This window comes from Grampus griseus, assembly GCF_964374135.1.
Source record: "Grampus griseus genome assembly, chromosome: 4".
NCBI classification, from domain to species: domain Eukaryota; kingdom Metazoa; phylum Chordata; class Mammalia; order Artiodactyla; family Delphinidae; genus Grampus; species Grampus griseus.
In genome coordinates this window covers 139,439,052-139,451,497 of record NC_138997.1, presented here as the reverse complement: position 1 = coordinate 139,451,497, position 12,446 = coordinate 139,439,052, and the positions used below count along the sequence as shown (strand labels likewise).

The 12,446-nt window shown below is 37.4% G+C and overlaps 1 protein-coding gene across 5 annotated transcripts in view; it reads left to right on the top strand.

The window, feature by feature from the left end:
• ELF2 (E74 like ETS transcription factor 2) overlaps window positions 1–12,446 on the top strand; it is a 94,001-nt gene that overhangs the window by 60,398 nt on the left and 21,157 nt on the right. The gene's annotated exons all lie outside the window — the stretch shown is intronic.

Below are 12,446 nucleotides of genomic sequence, written 5' to 3'. Positions count from 1 at the left end.
AGAATTGCAAGGCGAAGTGGACAGGTCTACAAAACTGGGACTTCGAAACACCTCTGTCGGGAAACAGTAGTCTGCCATCTCCATGGTCTGCTGGCTTTCTGAATAAAGTGGTATTCCTTGCCTCAAAAAAAACCCCAAAAAACAAAAGCTCTGTCAAAATTGAAAAATCAGGCAGACACAAAATTTAAAATGACATCAAAGAATTGAACCACAGGATTAACAGATTTTATAAGCTGGAGATCTATAGAACACTGTAGTTAATTGTACATTTGTACTTTGTACATTTTCTTTTTCCAGTTATATACAGGTCAGCTTTTAACTGTGTACTGTGTCATAGAAGAATCTCAACAATGTCTGGAAAATCAGTGTCATTCAAAATATACTATTTCATCATAATGCAATAAAGTTAGAAATCAACAATGAAAAGACAACCAAAACACTTATAATATTGGCAACTAAAAACTCACCAATTGGAAATTCCCTGGTGGTCCAGTGGTTAGGACTCGGTGATTTCACTGCTGTGGGCTGTGGGCCTGGGTTCAATCCCTGGTCAGGGAACTAAGATCCCGCAAGCCGTGCAGTGTGTCCAAAATAAAAATAAAATAAAATAATAAAAACTCACTAATTAGGGCTTCGCTGGTGGCACAGTGGTTGAGAGTCCGCCTGCCGATGCAGGGGACGTGGGTTCGTGCCCCGGTCCGGGAAGATCTCACATGCCGCAGAGCGGCTGGGCCCCGCGAGCCATGGCCTCTGAGCCTGCGCGTCCGGAGCCTGTGCTCTGGCAACGGGAGAGGCCACAACAGTGAGAGGCCCGTGTACCGCAAAAAAAAAAAAACAACCCAAAAAACAACAGAAAAAACGCTCACTAATTAATGGATGAAAGAGGAAATGAAATTTATAAAATATTTGTAGCTAAAAATAACAGAGCATTGCATGCAAAAATTTTCGATGTGACTTAAGCAGAACTCACTGAGAAATTTTTTTGTGTGTTCTTCTTTTGCGGTACACGGGCCTCTCACTGTTGTGGCCTCTCCCGTTGCGGAGCACAGGCTCCGGACGCGCAGGCTCAGCGGCCATGGCTCACGGGCCCAGCCGCTCCGCGACATGTGGGCTTTTCTCGGACAGGGACACGAACCCGTGTCCCCTGCATCGGCAGGCGGACTCTCAACCACTGCGCCACCAGGGAAGCTCCTCACTGAGAAATTTAATAGCTCTAAGTGGGTTAATTGGAAAATAAGAAAGGTTGATAAAATTAGTATCAGCTCAACTCTAGATGTTAATAAAGAACCAACAGAATAAATCCAAATTGAGTAGAAGAAATACTTAGTCTATATTAATTAAATAGGAAATAGAACAGAATAGATTATTAATACCATAAAATTAATAAAAAAGGATGAATCTCTATAAAGACAGATAAGGAAAAATGAGTACTATTAAAAATATGACCAACAGAATAGAGAGTTTAAAAACTATAAGAAAATACTATAAACAACCTATTGCCAGAAAATTTGAAAACCTACAAAGTGAGCAGCAGCAAACACATGGAAAACTGGACATGGTAAAGCTGTTAATTCTTCCCCTATTAATCTATAAATTCAATACAGTTCCAGTCAAAATTCCAAGAGGACTTGTTTTTGGTGGAATCTGACAAACTCTTAGGTAGAGGTCCAAAAATAATCCAGATAATTCTGCAAAAGAACAAAGTGTGTGGTACTTGCCCTCCTATTCATAAAGAATGATTCTAAAACTACAGTATTTTTAAATGTGTTATTGGCCCACAGATGAATAGTTGAGTAGGATAGACTAGAGAGCCCGGAAAGAGTAAGCATGTATTTATGCCTAGTATATAATAGACACGGATTTATAGAAAGGAAGGACTATTCGGTAGATTATATTAGGATAGCTAGTTTTTTATAAAGAGAAAAGTAAAGCTAGAGCCCTGTTTCATACCCTCTTTTATTTTTTTTTCAATTGATTTATTTATTCCTCTTTATCCTTTTTATTTATATAAAAATCCAGTCTCCCTCATAAGCATCAAATTTAATTTGATTAATAGGTATTTTTTTAGTGTATTAAGTGTGTATATTTTGTCGTATAAATTTAAAGTTTATAGAAATGGTACTACGTATCTTGCTCTGTTTCCTACTTTTTTTAAGTAAATACCATTCTTAATATCCATGCATGTTGCTTTGTATGTATGTAATCTGTTGTTTCTGACTGCTGCATAATTCTCCCTGATTGACATCCACCACGTTTTACTCTCCTGTTTGTGGTTGCCTGTGGATCAGCTGGGAGCTTACCGGTCTAGGATGGCCTGAGCTGAGGCAACTCAGCCCTCCTTCTCTCCAGTCTCCAGTCATCTTCTTTCTTTTTTATTCCTTATGATGTTCATCAAGAACTCCAGTATGTTTAAGAATAGTTATATTAATTGGCATTCCTGGTTATTTTTTTTTTGGTGGTGGATTTTCTCTTAAATTTTTTTTTAATTAGAAAATTTTTTTATTGAGGTATAGTTGATTTATAATATTATATGTTTCAGGTATACAACATAGTGATTCACAATTTTTTTTTTTTTTTTTGGCTGCATTGGGTCTTCGTTGCTGTGCTCGGGCTTTAGTTGCGGTGAGGGGGGGCTACTCTTCGTTGTGGTGCACGGGTTTCTCATTGCGGTGGCTTCTCTTGTTGTGGAGCATGGGCTCTAGTCATGTAGGCTTCAGTAGTTGCAGCACACGGGCTCAGTAGTTGCAGCATGCAGGCTCCATAGTTGCGGCACGTGGGCTCAGTAGTTGTGGCTTGTAGGCTCAGTAGTTGTGGCACACGGGCTTAGTTGCTCTGTGGCATGTGGGATCTTCCCAGACCAGGGATCGAACCCGTGCCCCTTGCATTGGCAGGTGAATTCTTAACTACTGCGCCACCAGGGAAGTCCCGTGATTCACAATTATTAAAGGTTATACTCTTATTTATAGTCATTATAAATGATTGGCTATATTTCCAATGCTTTATAATATATCCTTGTAGCTTATTTAGCTTATACATAGTGCTTTGTACCTGTTAATCCCCTACTCCTGTCTTGTCCCTCCCCCTTCCCACTCCCCACTGGTATGTTTTCTGTATCTGTGAGTCTGTTTCTTTTTTGTTATATTCACTAGTTTAATTTTTTTAGATTCCTTATATAAGTAATATTATACAGTATTTTTCTTTCTCTGTCTGACTTATTCCGCCAAGTATAATACCCTCCAAGTCCATCCATGTTGTTGCAAATGGCAAAATTTCATTCTTTTTTATGGCTGAGTAGTATTCCATTGTGTGTGTGTGTGTGTGTGTGTGCGCGCGTGCATGTGTGTGTGTGCGCGCGCACGCATAAACACACACCACATCTTCTTTATCCATTCATCTGTTAATGGACACTTTGGCTGCTTCTGTTTCTTGGGTGTTGTAAATAATGCTGCTGTGAACATTGGGGAGTATATATCATTTTAATTAATGTTTTTGTTTTCTTTGAATATATACCCAAGAGTGGGATTGCTGGGTCATATTTTTAGTTTTTTGAGGAACCTCCATACTATTTTCCACAGTGGCTGCATCAGTTTACATTCCCATTGGCAGTCCTGTGTTTTTCCTAATCTTGAAGGGACTGTATCTGAAGTTTCAACTTGAAGTTTAATGTTTGTTGTAGGTTTTAGTATATAACATGTACCAGGTTAAGGAGTTTCCGTGTAGTCCTTTGGTTTTGTTTTTTGTGTTAGTTATACATGGACTCCTGTCAGATGCTTTTTCAGCATTCTTTGATACGTCATGATTTTTCTTCTGGAATATATTAATGTGATCAGTTCTCAGGCATTGAATTCTCCTTGCGTTTGAGGATACATGTTACTCATCATTTTGCTCTGTTTTGCTTTAAGTTAAGGACCTTTCATAAGTAATATGGAACTATAATTTCTTGTATTTTCCTTATCTAATCTTGGAATCAAGATTACACTAGGCTCATCAAATAATCTAGGCTGCTTTCACTTTTTTTTCTCCTATTTTCTGTAACAATTTCTATAAGATAAGAATTAATTTAAAAATTTGCTGGAGTTTTCCTAAAAGTACATTTAAGCCTGTAATTTTTTTTTTTTTTTTTTTTTTTTTGTAGAGAGGAGGTTTTGGGCTACATTTTTATTTCTTTGCTACTTACTATTCTATTCAGTTTTTCTTTTTATAGTTTATACAGCTTTATACAGTCCATCCAGATTTCAACTTTATTAGTGTATAATTGTTCATAATACTGATTTATTATTTTTATACGTATTGTATCTGGGGTTATTTCTCCCCTTTTGTTCTGTATCTTATTTGTACCTTCTTTTCTTGGTTATCCTTGCAGAGGTCTATCTATTTTATTAATCTTTCCAAAATCAACTTTTGGTTTTGTGAATCTTTTCTAGTTTTAAAAATTATTGCTCTCTATTTCATTTTTCCTGCTCTTTATTATTTCTTTCCTTCTTTTTTCTTTGGGTTTGTTCTGTTGATTTTTCCATCTTTATCAACTGAATGTTTAGCTTATATATTTTTAAACCTTTTCATTTCCTGGCATTGAGTACGGTTTTAGCTGTGTCACATATAGTTTGACAGGTTGTATTTTTATTGTAATTCATTTCTAAATATTTCTCAATTCCTTTATGATTTCCTTTTTATTCCATGGGCTATTTAACATACACTGTAAGGGAAAGCACATATTAATTTGGCTGGATCAAAACTTAAAATTTTTGTAGGATAGAGGATACCGTAGACCAACCAAAGTAGAAGTCAAACAGCAGCCTGACAGAAGATAGTTGGAACACATATCTGAATTACTGTCTAGTGTATGTTAACATTCTACACATAAGTAAGACAAAAAAGTGTCATAGAAAAATGACAAAGGATATGAATAGGAAATTCATAGGGGAAATGTTAATGGCCAATAAGTATATGAAAAAAATGTTCATCCTCAGTACATACTAAGTACGTGCAAATTAATACAACAGTGAAAAATTTCCTGCCGTCCAACAGATGGCAAACATTTTTAAAGTTTGATTATATCTTGTATTGACAAGAACGTAAGAAAAATGGGAGCACTAACACATCACTAGTGGGGTTTTAGACCTACACAGCTACTTTGAAAGAGTAACATGTAAATTTAAAATGCACTTATTCTATGACCTAAAAATTCTCTCTGTAGGTGTATGCTGTGGAGAGACTCTGGCATACATGCATGCTTAAGAAAAAATAGATAAGAATTTTTTTCAGCATTGTTTATAAAAGTGAAAAATGGAAACAACTTTATTTGCCTATCAGTAGATAAGTTTTTGAACAAAATGGGGTGTATGTGTGCACTGGGATAATTTGAAGTATGTAAAAAGCAAAGCTATATTTACTTACACCAACATGGATAGAATATGAATCTTGAATGAAAAAAATAAATTTTAGAATGGCATATGTAGTATAATGTCATTTATGTACCCAAAGCATGCAGAGTACTACTGTATGTCATTCGGGGATACATGCACACACACACATGCATAAATGTACACAGATGTGAAAACATAAAAGTGTAAAACATAGAGTGGAAGAATGTACCCAAAGCTCATGATAGTGGTTTCTTTGGAGAGACAGAATGGTGAATGAGGACTGTTGGTAGTTCTCAACGATGTTATTATCTCCACAAGTAACGTGTTATTTCTTAGGGAAGAACAGCACCTTCAAGTATAGATGACAAAATGATAACAGTTGTTTGTTCTGGATGCGGGGGTCGTGACTGTTTGTTATATATATATATTTTTTGGTAATTTTACATACGTTTAAAATCCTCCTCAAAAATTGTACAAGAGGTGACTTCCTAAACAAGGAACACAGATGACTCAAGATTTCTAGCTTGGGATGAAGGTGATGTTATTGATAGAGGAAAGGAGATGTGTAGATAACGGACCTTTAGGTACCAGTGGGTTATCCAAATAAAGATGTTTACCGTACAGTTGGAAATTAGAATGTAGCACTAAAAAAAAAAAAAAATAAGTCAAGCCTAGAGATGCTGATTTTTGAGTCAGTTCAGAAGTCATATTGAAAGCCCTGGTGGTGAATGGATACTAACTACCATTCTTGAGAGAGTGGAGAATGAAGAGAGAAAGTGGCCAAGGCTCATGCTTTGGAAGAACAGTCACATTTGAGGGTTGTGCCGAAGTAGGCGAAGTCAATGGAAAAAAACAAATAGGAACAAAACAAAGCCAGACAGTTTATTGTCATGAAAATCACATGAAGGGAAGGAGTTTAATAAGGGGTGGCCAATAATTTCATTTGTTTGGAGAGGTAGAGTCAGGCGAAAACTAGGAAGAGATCGCTGGGCTTGGCAATTAGAAGCTGATGTTGGGCTTCCCTGGTGGCGCAGTGGTTGAGAGTCCGCCTGCCGATGCAGGGGACACGGGTTCGTGCCCCGGTCCGGGAAGATCCCACAGGCCACGGAACGGCTGGGCCCGTGAGCCATGGCCACTGAGCCTGCGCGTCCGGAGCCTGTGCTCCGCAACGGGAGAGGCCACAACAGTGAGAGACCCGTGTACCGCCAAAAAAAAAAAAAAAAAAAGCTGATGTTGACCTTTGAAGAACTTTTCAGTGGATAGGTGCAGAAGCTATATTGTAAGAGGGGAAGAAATTAGTTAATTTGAATATTCCTTTTAGAATCAATCAAAATAGAATTTGACTTACTGTTGCAATGTGTTTTAGTTAAGAACTCCATTGTAAATCTTTTCATAAACATGCTAAATAAGAATCATGCATTAGCCCTTGTAAAGTTTCACAGGAATTGAAAAAAATTTCCAGAATATTCAAGATACTGTACATTCCCTAATGATAATAAAGAACCCAAGCCCTTGAAATCACTTGTTATAAATGTTATTTAAAATAGATCATTAACCATTTTAATTCACTTTGTATGGTGTCATACACATATGGTACTTAATAAATGCTCTTTGAATCTGACACCCATTTAGAAAAGACTAGATGCAAGACTCAGTCGACAGATAGTCTTCTAGGAGTGGCTGCTTTTGTTCAGTGTAAACCGTAAAGTGAAGAATCAACAAGCTCAAGGAGAATTTGACCCAGGGATAAGTTAAGTAAAATGCGGAAAACATGTGAACCTAAGCCAAACTATCAGTTTCAAAAATGGTACATGCCGGATCCTTACTCATCATAGGGTTGTTTTCTTTTCTTTTTTTTTTTGCATACTTTTTTTTTTTTTTTTTGCGGTACGCGGGCCTCTCACTGCTGTGGCCTCTCCCGTTGCGGAGCACAGGCTCCGGACGCGCAGGCTCAGCGGCCGTGGCTCACGGGCCCAGCCGCTCCGCGGCACGTGGGATCTTCCCGGACCGGGGCACGAACCCGCGTCTCCTGCATCGGCAGGCAGGATCTCAACCACTGAGCCACCAGGGAAGCCCAATCATCATCGGGCTTTCATGGTCGACAAATGCATATGGCCAGATAATTTATGATGAAATGACTTTGGGGCTCAGAGACCTCTTTGAGAATCTGAGAATAGTCATGATCCTCTTCCTCAGAAAAAATGCACATTTGGTAACAAAATTTTGCCTTTGTGAACCCCCTGTTAAAAATCCATGCCTTGTGAAGGCTTTTATACATGTAAATACGTAACTCTGCTGGGTGGTGGTCCAAAATGTAGCACGTACCCACTACTACTCTAATTTCATGTATAAGCAATTTTGTGTATCATGCTGAGAATTTCACACTTGGTGTGGGTTCTGTCTGAATTGAGAAGGCTTAATTTTTTCCTTTTACGTAATTCAGTGCCACCAGGTGTAGTAATAGGTGCCTACAACAGAAACTTGCTCAAAGTAAGTGCTGGGTAATTATTTATGGAATAAATGAATGAATATGTGACCATGGATTCAAACATCTTCACTTTAATAACATTTTATAAAACCTAACTATTAAATGAATCAGTAGTATAAAAAACTGAAAAGAGTGAGTTAAACATATAGTAGTATAAACATAGGAAATGGTCCATCTTTTCTCTTCGTAAAGCTGTAGACTTGCGCTCCTGCATCTGTCGTCTGTCTTCCGGTATCGATGAACCAGGCTTTACTTAATGGCCCTAAATCTCCTGATTCCAGCTTGTTGTCCTTCACAGACATATTTGTTCTTAGACCTTAGTTTTCCTACCTTTTCTTTCCTTCTAAACATGCCCAACACACCATACCCCAGCTTTGAGTTTCACTGTTAGTTCAGCCCCTCTTATTGTTCTCCTACCATTCACTGCTCAAAGTTTTTTTTCCATTTTTTTCTTAATTTCTCAGAAAGACTCTTGACCATTGCTCTAGCTTTGACATTAAAAAGCAAAACATCAACCACTTTATAATTTATATAAATATAGTAATAGTAAAATGGATTTAAGTTTTCATCCATTTTGTAACTTCTAAGTTTTATAGAAGATTGTTTTGTAGAATTTTTAACCTTGACATAGTGGGATATATACCATGTGACTTTGGTTAAATTATTTAACTTCTTGGAGCTGCAGTTTCCTGATGTGTAAAATTAGGGCATTGGATTAAATCGGTGATTCTCAGATAACTCTACCATTGGTGGTTAAAGAGTTGTCATTACTAAAATAGGAAATTGGCATCCTTCTCCCAAACTATAGGAAAATAACATTAAATGGGTAGAATGTCTGCTCCCTTTGATTCCTACCTGTAATTTTTTTTAAACTTTGAAGCCTGTTGACCTTGGTACTTGTATCTGATAGAGCACACAGTTATATATTTGGTTTTAAAGTTTAATATATTTAATTCATGGTAGTCAGGAAAAGAGATGATGATGTTCAGGTCCTTCCTTATTTTTTTGAAAACCTCTAGGTGATGTTGTCTGTAGGCATCTCTTCAACCATAACCTTTTATGATTCTGTTTACTAGATAAAGGAAAAATACAAAGGAAATAACCAGAGTAAGCTATAAGTCAAAACATTTAAAACCTATATGGTGTTGGAAACAATTGGACATTTACATATCTCTCAAAATTTTTTTCCATCTTGGTTACTACAGGACCATAAAATCATTCAAATAGCCAAGGGTATCTAATTATTTTTGGTTATATTAGACTTTAATGATAATGATTATATTCTGAAGACTTACTTATTTTTAAAACGGAGAGGCTGGAGGATGAAAGAATTGATGCTCAGACTATGAAGAAAGACATGGAAAAATGTAGTTGAAAGAGGTCATTTTTAAACTCTACCCTTCTTTCTTTATCTAAGCTGTGAAATGTGACAAGTTGGGAGTTTAAACTGCTCCTTTCTTCTATATTAATTATCTTTTGCTGATTAACAGATCACCCCAGATTTAGCAGTTGAAGACAATAAACATTATATCAGTATTACATCGTTTTTGAGATTAAGGATTGGGGATCGGCTTACTTGCATGGCTCGTAACTCAGGATCTTTCACGAAGCTGGAATCATCTGAAGGCTTGATAAGGGCTGGAGGGTTTGTGTCCTAGAGAGTTCGGTCGCATGACTGTTGGCAGGATGCCACTGTTCCTTGCCTAATGGGCAGTTGGCTTCCTCTGAGTGACCCAGAGCAAGAGATCAAGCAGACAGTTTCTGAAGTCACACACCATCACTTCAGCTCTATTCTCTTTGTTAGAAGTGAGTCATTAAGTTCAGCCTACACTCAAAGGGAGAGAGGGGAATTAGATTCCACCTCGTGAAGGGAGGAATATAAAAGAATTTTCAGAAAAGAAAATCAGTAGGTATTAAATGCATCACAGCAGATACACAGGCCTTGTTACTTGGGTGCTTGGGGAGTGTTTGAGAGGAAGGGCTCTAGAGTTAGAGTTCGTGGGTTCAAATCCTGGCTCTGCTTCTCCTGAACACTATGACCTTCGTCAAGATTCCTCATCTATAAAGTGAGCACAATAGTAATATCTATTACAGGAATGTAGAGAGGAATAAGTGAAAAAAATGAAGGTAAAGCACTTACCTTGGTGGCTTTTATTTCAATAAGAGTTAGCTGTTATTTACCTACTAGATCACAGCAATAACTTTGATGTAGAGTCTGCCTTTCTGTAATGTTATTAGCCGAATATGCTCTAAGGTATCCACCAGGCTAACCTACCTAGTCTTATTCAATTTTTAAAATTCTGCTCATTAGTACTTGAGAAAATTCTGCTTAACCTTGAAGACTTGAGAAATGCCGATGTGTGTGTGTGTATATATACACACATATACATGTTATGTACACATATATTCACATATACTACATGGCTTGAGTCATATTGTGTGGAAGAAATGCATATACAGTAAGTCCCCTATATACGAACCTTCAAGTTGCGAACTTTCAAAAATGCGAACATGCGTTGCATCAGCGTCAGACGTGAGTGAAATTGCAGCTTGCCCTCTGATTGTGTTAGTTGGGTACCTAGGCTAACTTTGTTGGACTTAGAAACAAATTGGACTTACAAACACGCTTTCGGGACGGAACTCATTTGTATGTAGGGGACATACTGTATATTTTAATCCTGCCACATTTATATTTTTAATATTTTACCATGTTAAAAATTCTTCAAACATGTTTTTATTAAAACAATCCATTGCATTTTTTGATTATTTCCTCAGGCTAGGCCCCGGAAATGAAATTCCTAGATCAGTATATATTGATATTTACCTCTTTAAGACTCTTGATCTATAATGCTCATTGCTTTCTTGAAAGTTTGTACCAGTTTATATTTCCAGCAGCAGCCTCACCTTGCTTGCTAGTCTCTAAAAAGTATTGGTGGCTTTTGAAAGCCTAGTTATAGTAGCAAGACAGAATTGCATTAAACCCCAGGGAATTGTGTTTTTATAAGAGCTTTAAATATATAGGAATATTTCCCAGGCTTTCTGCATTAATTTCTATAAATATATATATATATATACACACATATGCATAAATACTATATATGTGTATATACTAACTGTGAAGTATTATGCAGGAATAGATACAGCTTCTGTTCACTTGGAACTTAAAATAGAAGGCTGATATGAGTCCATATAATTAAGATGTACCGAGAGTGAAATACACAGACACACACCGCTATCTTTCTTTAAAAGCTAACCCTCAAGAAGCAAAGAGTGAGGTAAAGGTTATGTGTCAGGCTTCAAACTGACTCCCACAGTGAGAAGAGTGTTTCTTTTTGAGCCAGGTCAAGCTGTCGCCTCCAGAAGAAACACACCTTTGGCTTACATTGCTCTCTTCCTTTCTAAATACACGAATATCTATGATTGATAAGAGGGGACATTCAGATTTGCTGTCAATTTCAGTGTTCTGCCTAAAGCCAGCAATTAGCCCCGTAGCGTGCCTCCATCCTCTCACCTGGAAACCGTCTCAGGTTATGATGCTGCGGGTCAGTGGATGGTCCTTATTTTAAATTGACTAGAAATAAAGAATAAAAGCTACCAGTCATACAGTTTCTTTTGTCTAATAGGTGGCAAGTTTACCTAACGCAAGTAAGAGATCCCTGTTTGGTTTCAGGGGGGCTGTACTTTGGAAATGGCATACGGGTTCTTTTTTGGGAAGGTGGGGATCATGGTGGTAGGGCTAGGGGAAGGGCCCAAAAGAATAAATGAGTATTTAGAAGAAATGAAAAAAGCAAAGTCATGGGCTGTGGAATCAACTCTGAAGTTGCACATGTTGGGGAAACATTTGTAAAACGATATAGTATTAATATTACCCCTGGAATACATTTTTTTCTCTAGTTATCATCACAGTTCATTCAATTTAAGTCATAAAAAATTACACCTTGTTATTTAAAATTTGTAACGACCAAATCTTTTTTGTGTTTATTCAGCAAATAACTTTTTGAACACTTACTCTGTAGGAGGCAGTGTTTTACGTTGTGTGGAGAAACAACTATAGGCAACCTTTTGTTTCAGTTTTTTTTTATATTATGAAATTTTGAACCCAGGGAAGCATTTTTTGTGTTTAATGAAGCTTCATCTGGGTCATTTTATAGGCTTGGTTTCCTGTGTTGTCAGTAAGTCTATAGTCACTAAACGGCAATCTAGCTCCCGCGTCTACTGTATTTAATATGTACGTTATTTGTAATAAGGTTAGTTTTATCAAAAAGATCTTTAAAAGTAGATGATATAAGTGAATACGTTCGTTTGTTTCCGAGCGAACCAAATAGAAATGTAGGAGGGTACATACATTTCATGGCTAGCCAACTGGGGGAGGATAATCTCGTCTCTCAGAGGTTGGCATGTGCTGTTTGCTGATAAACACCTGTCTAGTGTGCTTTTCCATACCTCTGTAGAGGCAAGAGGGCGAAGTCGGTCCCTGAGAGTGGTTGGGAGCCCCTTACTTTGTCCCATAAAGCCTTGGTAACATTTCGTAGGTATGACTTTTGGGGTTGGTATGCCTGTTTTACAGCGCAGCGCTTTCAAGTGAACGGCTT